We start from the raw sequence: 16,039 nt of genomic DNA, 5'->3' as shown, positions 1-16,039 counted from the left end.
TAATCATATACAGTGGTAGTTCCGACACCATATTCTTCAGTAAGACACCGCACAGACACACCACAATCAAGCTTCTGCAGTAACTCCACTTTATGCGTTATTGATAACATCAGATGCTTCCTTTTCGTTTTCTCACTGTTACCCACATGGGTATCTGCAGCTCTTTTTGACATGTTCACAGTGAAATTAAACACAACGACACAAAATGAAAAGCAACAAAAAATATCAGCAAATAGCAGACACAAGTGTGGCTAATAGGAGGGATGACACACAACTGACGCGTCTGTCAGACTGCTGGGCGGCTGGACCACATCACACCTGAGTGACGTGGGTCAAGTCAGTATGGAGCTGGGTCAGCTGTTATACTGACTCTCCACACTCCACGAACAAAACTTCGGTCTTCGAAGGTTTTCGAACTTCGGATACAGGATTGTGTACCTATACATCATGTGAATACTATTTCATAATGTGTACTGTTACACCAGACGTGCCCGATACAAAGGTTTATGTGTGAAGAATAATGCAATGTTGATTATGCTATCAGTGTCATTAACTATACAACTTCTGGAAACTTTGTAAATTAAGCAAATGTACAACAGATTTATGGTTACTTGTATAAATGACAGTAAAATGATGGAATAGCTGTTTCATCAAAGTATACAAACTGTGTAAAGAAAATACTAATACCTTGTAGATATGTGGTTTTGTTTATACCTCTAAAATACATACAACACTATGTAGCAAGTTATTTGTCAGTGTTTAATTAAAGAGTTGTGTGATTATTGTTAAAAACAGTATATGATTTATTATATGTTAAAAACCAGCTTACTTCTCAGATGTTTATTTTCTCTCTTACAAAACCGATAAGTTTGAGTTGTTATTTAGATGAAAATTCCTATTTGGTTTTAAATTTGTCTCTTTGATATACTAAAGAATAATGATATTCTAAAATGGATCAAACAAAATACTTGTCATTGTTGTATGTGCTAATCTTGTATACGTCATGCTTTGTTAAAAAGGTTTAGTAATGCTAGATTGAATGTTTTTTGTTCTGTTTTAATGCAAGATGAAGGTTCTTGTTGTAATAATTAACTGTTGAACCTGATGCAAAATTTTGTGCATTGAAATTTTATATTCTATTTCTCAGTTATTTTACAAAATCAACAGGAAATTTGTAAAATGAACTGAACCCCCAGAAATTAGTTCTGTAAGGAAACTTGTAATTCTTATTGGCTAGCAATAAGAAGGTATTTTAACTTTCAGTGTCAATATAAATAATACATATTCACACTACACAGCTATTATATTGTTGTGGATTTTAAAAAAATTAATTTCTTCTAATATTTTGTAGACTGCTTGAATGCTAACATAAATAACCAAATTAATTGTGTAAATAACTTGTAAAATTTATTACTTATTGAATAAGTATACTTTGGTTTTACTATTTTATTCACTACCAAAAAGCTCTATTTTGTACAAGCAACAATTTTGTTTACCAGTTTCCTACCATAAATGTGATGTTTTTTGTAAACATTTGGATATATCATACTATGTTATTTCCAAGTTATTTAAGGTTTATAAGTTGCATAAACGCTTGATAAATAAAAATTTATTTTTATTGATGGTACTGAGGATGCAACAGGTAAAGGATTTTCAGTTGTGATACGTAATGGTCTGAAATATATTGCACAGTATTTAACAAAGTACTATAATCGTATCAAAGAGACAGCAAGTGTTAATCTGTTTACAATCATTAGCAGTTTATTTAAACGTAATAAATGAAGACTTTGAAGTTATAAAAGTAGATACATTTTATTTCAGTGGTGTTTATATCAGTCACTTCCATTGACATAAGCAGTGGGTCTTTCATAGAGAATTTTAAGTTATTTAATAATCACAAAATATTATTTTTTGATGTTAATTAGCACAGAATCTTCTATAACAATTTCACAGTAAATGGACAGTGCATGACAAATTATTTTCTTCAGAATACTATACACTCTAATCTTTATAAGTAGAACCCAGAGGAAGGTATATTTAATTAGTTACTCTGTCAGTCAGGTTTAGTTTTTCAGATCTGGATTGTTATAACAGAAGTTGTTACTAATTTTCGAATGGATTTAAAACATTGATATTTCAGCAAAAAAAAAATATTTCTTTCAAAAATCATTTTAAGTTTATTATATCAGTACTGCTTGTTCTGTTTTTGTTTTAATAAAACAAATTTACTATCTTGTGGAAGAAAAGAATCAGTGTCACTTTAATAGTTTTGCTGTTTTTCCTTGTTCTACCTAAATGCATATTGTTCTACAGGGTGGCCCGTAAGTCCCTACCCATCTATATATCTTATGTATCCAGTGTATCTGTGTGCTGTCCCTCATTCTCGCTGCATTATATTATGCGAAGCCATGTCACAATACGGTCTTCAAGTATAAATGGGCTTACATCGGCCATATTTCTCTGAAAAAAATGAAACAACTTCATAATACATGCGTAATTGAATATAACATAATAACATATGGATGAGTAGGAACTTACGTGCCACCCTGTACAGCATTTTCTACACTTATGTCATTTCAATGGCAGACTGTGAAACATAATAAAATATTTATCTTTGAAGTATATGACATGATTATTTATTTATTACTTATATTACTCCTTAGATGAGATGTTGTTGTGAGCCAAATTGTTTCTTCTGTACAGTTTTATTGAAGTAAATCTGTTCTGTATACTTTACTTATAAAGATGTTGGAAGGCCAGAATTGTATTGATTAAAATAAAGACTACCAACCAAGCTGTGAAGAAAACAAAACTATACCTAGAAAATTGTTCTTTTTCATTTTATTATGATGAAAATATATTCTTAGAATCATTTAACCAACCCACAGGTTTTAGAAACTGTACACTCCTTCGTCTAGGTTTTATTGTCAGACTGTGAGCCTAAAAGGAAAATTGTTTAATAATAATGTTACGTCAGTTTTATTCTAATTTTAAAATAAAATTAATCTTATACTACAGTTAGCTGGATAGTTTATATATATTGTTACAAAATATACAGTTTCATGATCACTTAACAAAATGTGTGTGGGATCAGTATAATACCAAATCTACACGAAATGTCTCGCGTTCAGCACAATAAGCAAGTCTACTGTGTCCTAAAAGTATTTTTAGTAGATACGTGTTTGGAAAATGATGAAGTCAAACTTGATGAGATGCATAAACAGCAGAATTATAAGTATAATAGGAAAATGAATCAAATCAGCAGAGATAGCAGCGGTATCAGGACAAGACATTCTATGTATGTATGTGTTTTCTCATATCAAAGCTACATCGGCCTATCTACTGAGCCCACCCAGGGAATCGAACCCCTCCTTTTACGTTGTAAATCTGAAGACATACCGCTGTACTAGCGGGAGGCACCATTCTATTTACTGCCAACTTAATACATACATAAAACAGTAAGGGCTCTTCTGCTTGTGTTATTTCACTCAGTCGTGAGAAAGCCTTTGATAGAATATGTCACAGATGTGTGCTTTGCGTATTAAGAAAATCTGAAATTCCACAGGAATTAATAATGTGGATAGAACTGAACCAGCAAAAATAACAACCGGACGGATAACGTAATCTTCAAATGTATATATATATATATATATATACTGAACAGTTTCTGCAGTGCAAATGGCTCTAATAAAAACAGAGAGAAATCAAATGGAAGATGGAAAATTATAAATGATTTTCCAGCAGATATTAATTGGACCAAATACCTCATCAAAGTGAGAGCAGACAATTAAAGAAATAACTGAAAATACAAGAAACTGACGTATCTTTAGTAGCAAAGGGCCAGACAATAAAACAACTAATCTAACCGAAATTAATACATTTAGGTAAAACCTTGTCTTCCGGAATAGCGAAATCTAAAAAGTTACAAGTAAATGTCCGATATCCGCAGTGTGTTTAAGTACAAGCAATGCATTCATACTTTGTTTGTTGTATATCTAATGAAGAAAAACGATAATGGATCCCCACCCCTATGATTCCCCTAATTTTTTTTAATAAGACATTTTGATAGCTGTATGCTCATTGTCCAGTTACAAAAACACAGTAACCGAAACGCTATACAAATACAAGTAATAGCCAGGTGGTTAAGGCACTCGGCTCGTAACCTGAGGACGACGGGTTCGAATCCCCGTCGCACCAAACATGCTTGCCCTTTCAGCCGTGGGGACGTAATTATAATGTACGCTCCATTTCACTATTCGTTGGTAAAAGAGTAGCCCAAGAGTTGGCGGTGGGTGGCGATGACTAGCTGCCTTCCCTCTAGTCTTGCACTACTAAATTAGGGATGACTAGCGCAGATTGCCCTCATGGAACTTTGCGCGAAAGTAAAAAAGAACAAATACAAATTTCGTAAATAAACTTATTTAAATGTAGGAATTAATTCACATATCTTCTATTTATTTAGACAATAAATCTTTATTTATTTAGAGATTTCGACTGGCAAGATTTAACAAAAAACATACATACCTATATTTGTTACACTGTCCTACTAACAACAGAAATTCAGAAAGGATTTGTTTGTTTGTTTTGGAATTTCGCACAAAGCTACTCGAGGGCTATCTGTGCTAGCCGTCCCTAATTTAGCATTGTGAGACTAGAGGGAAGGCAGCTAGTCATCACCACCCACCGCCAACTCTTGGGCTACTCTTTTACCAACGAATAGTGGGATTGACTGTCACATTATAACGCCCCCATGGCTGAAAGGGCGAGCATGTTTGGCGCGACGGAGATGCGAACCCGCGACCCTCAGATTACGAGTCGCACGCCTTAACAAGCTTGGCCATGCCGGGCCTCATGCAAATTAATATAACGTTTTTGTTTTAGATGTGTGTTTTTACTTATTTTTAACATTTTGTTTTCTTTATTTTATTATAAATTGACCAGTGTTATAACTTTCGCGCTTATTTATCATATCGTAACGATCATCACTTTTGATTGATAACTGTGAATCAATCGCGTAATTGAATTTTTACTTTCTTTTCGTGAGAGTCAAACATTTATTTATGCTTAGTATCATATCGAAAGCAACGTTATATTGATACACTATCTCAGCTTTCTACCTTGATAAGTTTACAAAAGATGTAGACAAGTTAATTAATCTAGTGGTGTTTCTTAAAAATATTTTTTGATTGTTAGCATCATAAAAGATATAGAGATGGATTATGAGAAACACGACCAAAAAGACACTTCTTGGACCAAGTTCGTCTTGCAAGTAAGGTATGTGGTATCACAGACAGGTAATTGTGAATATAGTACTATGGGTATAAATTTAGTGAAGAAACGGAATAATAAAAGTGATACGGTTTTAGTCGTGATAGTACCAGAAAATTAGAGAAATGTTATTTCAGAAAAAAAAACAACGAAAGTATAACCTTCAAAAGATGTCATAAGGTAAAAACAAACGTATACATTGTGTTGCAACATTTGTAAAACCCGTCAATAACAGGCTTCAATATCCAGAGCAATGCCTTAAATTTGTAGTGAAGAAATAAAGAATGTTGTGTGACAAAGACAAAAGTTTTCAATAGATTACAAAAATATCTATACTAGCCATCTTGAGACAGATTTTTACTTCAAGTGGGTTTCTCGTCATCACGAATATCCTACAGTAAAATGTATTCATTATACCATCTTGTGAACCATGTTTTTGAGATAGAAATCTTTGTTTTTCTGGTGACGGTAATCCCTCGCATGTTATCAAGTAGTTAATAACTAAGCTAAAAGATAATTTACTCTCATCTCGCCTAAAATAATTTCAAGTGTCACTTTGCCCATTAAAGGTATCAAAACTCGATTTTTACCATCATAAACCTGTAGGTTTATCGCGAAGGCAGTAGAGATATTTTTGTAATCTATTGAAAACTTATTATTGAAATGTTAAGGCCATGTATGTCAAACAAAGTTATTATGCACATTTAAAGTTAGAACTTGCACTACTATGATAGGAAAATAAATGTTTTATTTTCTGAAATGGATTTAGTTAAATCATTTCATACTGGACTGTATCAAGTTGTGCTTCATTCAACAAGGCAGTTGTATTAAACCTCGCTTACGTTAGCCCCTATCAGTCTAAAATATTAATGAGATACACAAAGTTCATATTGAAGAAAGATATCCTACAGTAAAAATGTTTGTTTTGATGTAAGGAAGGTGTACATTTTTAAAATAGCAGCCACGAATATAACAACTTTGAGGTCCACGTAATCATTTCTACAGGTATAGATATCAATAAAATAAGAAATCTTCTGTTTTTTGATTAACTATAGAGGAACAAAACAAAGGATTTTTGATTTAACATAAATAAAGTTTACGCTTCCAGGATGTGTTACAACTGTTTCATGTTATTATATTCGCAACACCATATCGGAAGCGGCGTTTTAAAATAAAGCCTACGTTGGAAACAGAAGTAATAGTGTCATGGATAACCTACACATAGTTCAGCGCATCATTAAAATAATAGTGTTACAATTTGAACTTTAATACTGGTTTTAGAATGGAAACCAAATTACTAGTGTCGTAGATAATATACACGTAGTTAAAACATGAATAGAACAATAATTTTATTCAGAATTTAAGCTTTATTACTTTGGGGGGAAAAACACTTTCATCATGGATAACCTCCACGTGGTTTAACACGTGAATAACATTACTGAGAATTTGAACTTTACTCCTTATATGCATACAATTGTATTTAAACTTTCAAACGACTTTTAAACATGAATATACAACCGTTAAAACAAAATCTAACCGAGTTATTTCCCTACTGTCACCGCTGTCCAAAGCTTACGACAAATACTGTCTTTAATACTTTCTTCATAATGTTTATCAGCTGCTAATTTTAATTCCTTTGAATATTGAACACAAATCTATTACAATAATAACACCTGACTTTGCTAAGGAACCTTCAATACATTTTCGAGATTCATGTTTAACATGTATAGTAATAAAATATTTCCATTCAGTTCTTTGTTGTTTGTTTACGTTAATCTAATCTAGACCATCTATTACTTTAATGTTTTGGCCAAGCGCGTTAAGGCGTGCGACTCGTAATCTGAGGGTCGCGAGTTCGCATCCCCGTCGCGCCAAACATGCTCGCCCTTTCAGCCGTGGGGGCGTTATAATGTGACGGTCAATCCCACTATTCGTTGGTAAAAAGAGTAGCCCAAGAGTTGGCGGTGGGTGGTGATGACTAGCTGCCTTCCCTCTAGTCTTACACTGCTAAATTAAGGACGGCTAGCACAGATAGCCCTCGAGTAGCTTTGTGCGAAATTCAAAAACAAACAAACAAACTTTGATGTTCCCTATTACGAGACACAAAAGACGAGCTGCGTGAGAGTTCCTATTGGGAACGACACTGAAAAATATCTATCATTCAAGATACATTATGATGCTAATAATAAATGGATATTTCCGACACCCTTAAGAAATAAGAATGATTAATTGATTGATTTTATACTTATATTAGTATTACCGTTAATTCAAAATATGGCAAAGTTTGAATGAGCCAGACCATAAATTTCGTTGATAAATATTTTAAAATAAACTTTTCAAAAATATAGGTTAAAATAATATTACAGCAAGATATTTATACATTGTATCTGCCAAACATATGGAAGAATTCGTAAAAGGACGAATAATATCGAAATTATTTATAAATATTGATCAACTTTGTTTCCATTAAGATTTAGCAACAATGTTCGTATAATTAAATTAAATTTACTGTTTAAAGTATTAATAAACAGAAGTGATAAATATCGATTCTCCAGTTGGTGAGTTGACACCAGGAGGAAAGGGTGTATTAATAATTTTTCTGATGAAAGATTAATTGGTATTTGTTTTGAAAAGTACAATGACCCACTGTTGTTTTATTAGCATCCAACTATAAAGCGATGTTTACTTAATTGTAAGTCTACTTAGATTTACCTTTTGAACTAATTTTCTCGAGATTTTTCAAACTAAATGAGTTGTTTAGGACATAAAACAGAATTCATAAGTCATAATTCTTCACATCCACAATTAAGGTTTTCAGTGTCAAGAAGATGGCAAATTGATTTTAAGAACTATGATGTCAGGAAATGAGGAAGATATGGTTTCCAACTTCCTGGTAAAATCGTGGAATAAAAGTAAACTTTCGCTTTTCTTTATGTTTTTTGATGCGCTTTATCAAAAGTATTCATTTACTAATAGTCATCCACTTACGTGTGATGTGATTTGTAAACTGATTTCAAACTTATGAATGGTTTGATGAAATAACCAATACGTAGATAACATTTGGAAGCTGAATTTGATAATCACGCTAGCAATATTATTTCATATTTTACTTAAACATTCCCAGTTTTCTTTTTTTACAATTGTCTTTATTGACAAGAAATTCCGTTTTATATATTTATAATCTATATTAGTTAATTTTCAATTCATTTCATTAAACCTATTACTTTTGCGCAGGTTCAAGTGTATTCAGGAAGATGTATCGGAGATTAAAAGTATTAAAGTTCAATCTCCAGGTACCTCAAAACTTCCCTAACATCTGAATAAAGAGACAAACTGTGTATATAATAAAGACTTGGATTTAAAATTAATGGTATATTTTAGCGATATAGATTTTTAGTTCTATTAAACGTTAAACAGTTAACTTCCTTAAATTAATGACTGGAGTTAATGTGTTTGCTCAAGCATTATCCGGGTGATATTTATAGAACCCTATAATATAGTCGAGCTCTAGGAGACAAGATTTGATTTTTTGCTACACCATAAGGTTCTACATCTATCATATCTGATATTATTGTGTGTTTTTTTTAAAATGCTATGAAGAATATAGCGCTTTTTTTCCCAAAGCCATTGCTTGTACTACTTGTGTTTATTTAAAAATATATTTCTGTTATGGTAATATATAATCTAAAGAGTGTTTAGAAGATAATCATTTAGGGCGCACATAATAATTTCACACATAGCGAACTATTTAGAACTCTCAAGATGCAATAATCTTCTAATATTCTTTTCCGAACTAACAACGGTACCTTACCGGCAATGATAAAATCAGGGATTCGATTTCCCACATTAGACACAGCCAATAGCCCAATATAGATTTCATCTAAAAATAAAAATAGCCTCATAAAAAAGTCTAACTTATTTTATCACCCTCAGTCTTGAAATGTTACTAAAATAATAAATTATTAACATATTTTTTAGGGATGGTCCCCCCTGAAAGTCTGGTTTTATCACCTTCAATTTTTGTCGTTAATTACACAATTTTTATTGAAAAACATCATGTATGTTTTCAATTTCTTTTTCACTATTCCAAATTTCTATTTTTTACTTAGGTGGACAGATGTGAAAAACAAGATATTCAAATACGTAGGAATATCAAAATTATGTGGTTTATTTTGATACTTTTATTTTTTATTTTAATATATCATGTAAGAAATCTTTTTGAAAGCTGCATTTTCCGAGGACGATCCACATAAACGTCAGTATTTGAAAAAAAAAAACACGTTTTAGTTGTTTGTTTTTCAATTTTATTTCTTTTTTTTTTTGTGATTTGTTATAAAATATCTTAAAACAACGTGTCCCAAACTTTCTCGGTTCACGGCGCACTTAGTGTCTCAGTAATTTTTTCACGGCTCCCCAATGCAAAAAGTAAAACCTAACAGTTCCATTTATTAAGTGTTTCAGTCCAAACAACTTAATACTTAATACGTATTTATGTCTTAACAACTTAGTAGACATTTGAAACAATAATACACGTAAATTGAAAGTGAAAACAATATTTTTATTTCATTCTTAAATAACCACAATTACTAGTGGGATGTTTGCACCTGTTGATCACTGCACAGGTTCTCAATCCTTGAAATCATATTGCACACCGTTACCCTCATTTCATGTTTCACATTGATTTTCACGCGTTACTTGCTTCGCAGAGATATGACGTCACAAATGGAATTAGGATTCGTTGAGCTCTAGCACTTAGCAGCGGATATTTATCTTTTACTGATATCCAAAACTCAGTTAGTTCAATGCTGCCAAAATTTGTTTTTAAAGTCTTGTTACAAGACAGCTCAATAAGATTTTCTGCAGAAGTAAATTCACACCTGGGCTTATCTGCATGGATCCAAATTTTTCCATATCTTCTGGAAAGTAATTTTCAAACCAGTCACTGAGCTGTGTTAGGTGGTCCTATAAAACAGATTTTAATTCGTGGGTCAAATCAACTTCATTGGATGTAACAAACTGCTGCAATAGAGGGGAACATTCTTTGCCACCGTCTTCATTCATTTTTCTTCTCCATAGTAGTAGCTTTTCTTGAAGGCTGAAACATTCTCTGCGAGTTTGGGAACGTGCGTGTTGCTTCCCTGCAGATAGAGATTCAACACATCCAGTTTCTCGAAGAGGTCACACAGGTATGTTAATCTTGACAAAATAACAGTATCCAAGAAGTTTTTGGAATATTCCTGTTCTTCTTATTCGAGATAAGAGTAGAGCTCCTGTCGTAATTTGAACAAACGGGGCAGTACATTCCCGTGCGAGAGCCCTTGCGAGCTACAGTAGTACAACAAAGATGTGTACCTACATTCCATATCCTCATATAGTTTTCTGTTTTAATCTCGCCTTCTGTGGCCAAGTTTTTATAAAGTTCACCACTTTCAACACACTTTCCATGACTAGGTTTAGTGGAGAACTCGGGTGCTTTGACGCAAGGGCTTCCCTGTGGATTATGCAGTGTGTCCGCAGTGCGTCAAGAGCTTTGCTTCGTATGAGTGCCTGCAATCCTCCATAACAGCGAGACATAGGGGACCGCCTTCGGTACAGACGCCAACACACTTAGTCCAGTCTAACTTGTTTCCACACATAAGAATGTCAAGGATGTCAAACAAGTCTTGAGCCTTTGTACCTGCAGTGATATTTTTACAAAAGAGAAGGTCTTCCATAATTTTGTCACCATCCATGAACCGTATGTAGCAAATCAAATGAGCATCCTTGTTGTTATCTTTTACCTCATCTAGTTGTAACCAGAATTCCTTCCCTTTCATTTTTTTTCAATTAACTGATTATTAAGGTCTTCGGTCATGTGTTGGATTCTACGACTGATAGTATTGTTGGATAAAGGCATATTTAAAAGCAGCCTTCCAACAGATTCACCAACCATAATGTTCACCATATCCACTGCAGCCGGTAAAATCAGTTCTTCTTCGATGGTGTGAGGCTTTTTACATTTTGCGACTTCATATGCCACCTTGTAGGATGCTAGCAAAGCATTGCTTGGTATAGATACTTGTTTCAAAAACGTACCTTTTTGTTCTTTCAATTCTTTTAACTTTCTGGTAAAATAATTCGGGATTTAGTAGCCATGTTAGGATGATTGGTCTCTAAGTGGCGTTTTAGTTTACTTGGAAGCACCCACTTTGGAGTTAAAAATTTAGACATAATACACACTGCGGACCCTCTTCATGATTGACATCTACCGAAGTAAAACCAAAATCTAGATATTTCCGTTTCTTCACAACTTTGCCACTGGTCTGTGGTTCGTTATCCTTTTCTTCACTCCCACATTTCTTATTGTTGTTCAAAAATCTTTCCATTTTTATGCACAAGGACTAAAAATCAACAAAATAATTCACTGAACTTTGCTAGACCTCACATACACATGATCACAAGTGTGAACTTCTTCGAGCTAGTGGTGCGTGCGATGTTTCCCTCGGAATTTTGAAATAACCCGCGGAGCTGCTGTGGGCTCGCCGCGGCACAGTGTGGGAACCATTGTCTTAAGGTAATTTTTAACAAAAATTGTATTATATATGTATTCTGTTTTTTTTATTTGAAAATTTTGATGCGAAAATCCATTTACTTAATTTTTAAATAAACGTCTAGTTTCGTCCCTGTAAGCTGTTCGTCATTCTTTTGTTTATCACTAAAAGTTTTAAATGGCACCGGAATTTTTAAAGAAACTTTATCTGCTAGAACAGCAGTAAATCGTCAGATTTACAATGGACCGTCATGGCGATCTAAGGGTTGCGAGTTCGAATCCCTGTCATACCAAACTTCCTTGCCCTTTCAGCATTCAATTCCACTATTCGTTTGTAAAAACGTAACCCAAGAGTTGGCGGTGGGTGGTGATGACTAGCTGCCTTTCCGCTAGTGTTACACTGCTAAATTAGGGATGGCTAGCACAGATAGCCCTCGAGTAGCTTTTCGTGAAATTCAAACCAGAAAAAACAGCTGTAACTTTTCGGATTTAGAATGCGAAAACCACGTTTTCAATTAATTAGAAACACACTAAAAGAAAAACATGATTTTTCCAAAACAGAAATTATCTAAAAATTATGTAGATAAAACTTGGGAGTCAAGTAACCTGTAAGAGGTTTATGCACGACAGTACTTCCCAGAATATAATAATGAAAGGCTACTGTTGAAATCAATAACTTTTCCAACATGTTTTCTGACTTACTTTCTTTCACAAAAAAAGAGAAAGATTTTGCGAAAAAATACTTATGTCCACGAAACTCCTTGGACTTTACAAGAAATAGTTCGCCAGGTTACAGGGGACAGATACAGTGGAGTATAGGACAGTTTAATGTGACGCAATAATATCAGTCGTTTTTATTGTTAAAATATATACATAGAAAAAACGGTATAACGTGATGGAAGTATACCAGTAATTTATCAAATCTGATATCTTTACCTCACACGTGTTAAGTAAATGATGTATTTCTGAATAACAGTAAAAACATTCTACTAGAATAATCTGTAAGTTATTTCTTACAATGGATCTTCAATTATCTATTTCAATTGCAATGGTGTCATAGTTACGATGTCCTAATACAATAAAATACTAATACTATGGCAAAGCTGTGTTATATTCTGCTTGCAACAGAATTATAGTATAATTATATAATCATATTTTCTTTGTTTGTTTGTTTGTTTGTTTGGAAATTTCGCACAAAGCTACTCGTCCCTAATTTAGCAGTGTAAGACTAGAGGGAAGGCAGCTAGTCATCACCACCTACCGCCAACTCTTGGGCTACTCTTTACCAACGAATAGTGGGATTGACCGTCACATTATACGCCCCCACGGCTGGGAGGGCGAGCATGTGCTAAAGCGAGATGGGGGAATATATTAGTATTTTAATATAATGAAATAGAACAGACCAATAAGAACTATGCCTCATTATCTCCAAATCTACTTATTTTCTAATCCATAATATCTAATGATAATCACTAACGCCTCTAGTGGCGCGGGGTAGTATGTCTGCAGATTTACAGTGCTAGAAATTGAGTTTTAATACACCTGGTGAACAGAATAGAAATTACATATTTTATATCTTTCTGTTTAATTTTAAACAAACAACTAAATTCATTGATAATTACGTGTCCCAGTATTTACATTTGAAAATTGGTTCTTTGTCATAACTTTCATCAAATTCCTTTTAATCTTTAGGCTTGCAGAATTTCATTTTATCAACGGAAATTATAATTTTTCAAGAAATTTTATGTTTCTACATTAAAAGTATATATATTTATTTTTATACTGATTAATCTCTCTTAGTTTTAATACTTTGCATCTTGCTTCCACAGAAAGAAGGCCCGGCATGACCTAACGCGTAAGGCGTGCGACTCGTAATCCGAGGGTCGCGGGTTCGTACCCGCGTCGCGCTAAACATGCTCGCCCTCCCAGCCGTGGGGGCGTTATAATGTGACGGTCAATCCCACTATTCGTTGGTAAAAGAGTAGCCCAAGAGTTGGCGCTGGGTGGTGATGACTAGCTGCCTTCCCTCTAGTCTTACACTGCTAAATTAGGGAGGGCTAGCACAGATAGCCCTCGAGTAGCTTTGTGCGAAATTCCAAAACAAACAAACAAACAATCCACAGAAAGAATCATTAATATTTATTAACGAGAAGAAAAAGAAATAATGTCACACTTATGTATATACGGCACATTTATTGTATTTCTCCTGAAGAATTGGTCAAATATTCAAAACAACTATTATCCCAAAGATTAAACAAATAGCGACAAATCATTGTTGAATCAAAATCAGTGATATAAGAAAAAAATACATTTTTATTGTGTAAACGTTGTTGATCTCAATGTTACCTTGTAATATGCATCAACTATTCACTTCATCGTCTTAATCCTAAATTTTAAACAGATGTTCATAATACTCCTTTACCTGTTCTGTTCAATATAGTTCTATTGTCGAGTATTGTAATGTAATACATGTGACGATTGGCTAAATAAGTCTTAATGACATCTGCATGTTTTGATAACCACTTCTTATTAAGACATATTGTTTCCACTTATTGTTTTACGATTTTTTTGTGTTCCACGAAATGGCTTCTTAGAGAAGATTTCCTGTTAAAAAATTATCATATATGATACTAGAGGTATACTAAAATTCATACTAAGTATCAGAAGAACTCCCCTTCCTCCTTTCCAGTGGTATAGAAGTAAGTCTAAAGGCTTATAGCTCTAAAGACTGGGCACTGACACTTGCAGAGGGCACAACATAGATAGCTTATTGTGTAACTTTGTGTTTAACTACAGGTGTTTGAATCTTATATTTATTGATAATAAAAGTAAAGTCAATTTGGAAAAGGTAATCTTGTTTAATACTTTACTAAAAGAGAAAACAAATGCTTTAATAAAAAATATTTGCAGTGTAGTCTCAAATAAATTATACAATAAATATGAGTTGAATTTTGTTTGTAGTATGATATCATACACGATAATAATATGAGTTTTACTGAAAAAGTGCAGTAAATGTTCCAACAATTGATCATATTCTCGAAATATGTAGGTTTTCCCAGTTATCAATAAGCATAACCATAACGAATTATTAAATAAATATCACGTATGACAAGAAATAATAATTAACCAAAAGATAATGTTAACTGTTAGCTTGTATAACTTATCGTAGCTGCAACTGTGATTAGAATGTGAACATTTATAAATTATAATATTAAACATAATTAGAATGCGAACATTTATAAATTATAATATTAAACATAACTAGAATGCGAACATTTATAAGTTATAATATTAAACATAATTAGAATGTGAACATTTATAAATTATAATATTAAACATAATTAGAATGCGAACATTTATAAATTATAATATTAAACATAGTTATAATGCGAACATTTATAAATTATAATATTGAACATAATTAGGATGCGAACATTTATAAATTATAATATTGAACATAATTAGAATGCGAACATTTATAAATTATAATATTGAACATAATTAGAATGTGAACATTTATAAATTATAATATTAAAGATAATTAGAATGTGAACATTTATAAATTATAATATTAAACATAATTTTATTTAATAAAATCATACATTATACATTTTTCTTGAACTGATAAATTATCATGACGAAATTTTAAAAAAATGAGAGAAAAAAACCTTAAATAAATTAGTTAAAAGTATTATTTCTCTAACGTTTGGTGAAATTCCATTTGAAAACAAAAAAGATATTTTATTAGGATATCCTAATATAGGGCATCTAATTATCATGAGGAGTAGCTATCAAGTTGTACTCTTGTTACTAAGATTTTACTTATATCATAGGTTTTTACACATGTTCTCCAAACATCTATCAATTACCTAAATTTAATATCCTTGGACAGGATACTTAAATTTATTGTAATAGCAGTGGCAGCTTGTTTGTTTCCTAAATTACTACTTAACCCAATTACAAAATACAAAAAAATAAAAGATACTTGAAAGAAACTTATTGTTTTTCCCTAATCATAACTTTGTTCGTGTTTAGCCTGATGAAAGATGGTACTATTCCAACAACTGTAATAGGTGCAAGAAAATGCTCTTTCCAATGCTATATACATATTTATGATAGATTTAACCACAAAATAATCAGACATGTTACTCATGTAAATATTAGCTTGTTAATTTGAATTTTAATTTGTATGTATATTACTATTCCTAATAAAAAATCGCTAGAAATAAGTATTTTTGAACA

This window comes from Tachypleus tridentatus, chromosome 8 (assembly GCF_004210375.1).
Source record: "Tachypleus tridentatus isolate NWPU-2018 chromosome 8, ASM421037v1, whole genome shotgun sequence".
Classification (NCBI taxonomy): Eukaryota; Metazoa; Arthropoda; class Merostomata; order Xiphosura; family Limulidae; genus Tachypleus; species Tachypleus tridentatus.
This window is presented reverse-complemented; position numbering follows the sequence as displayed.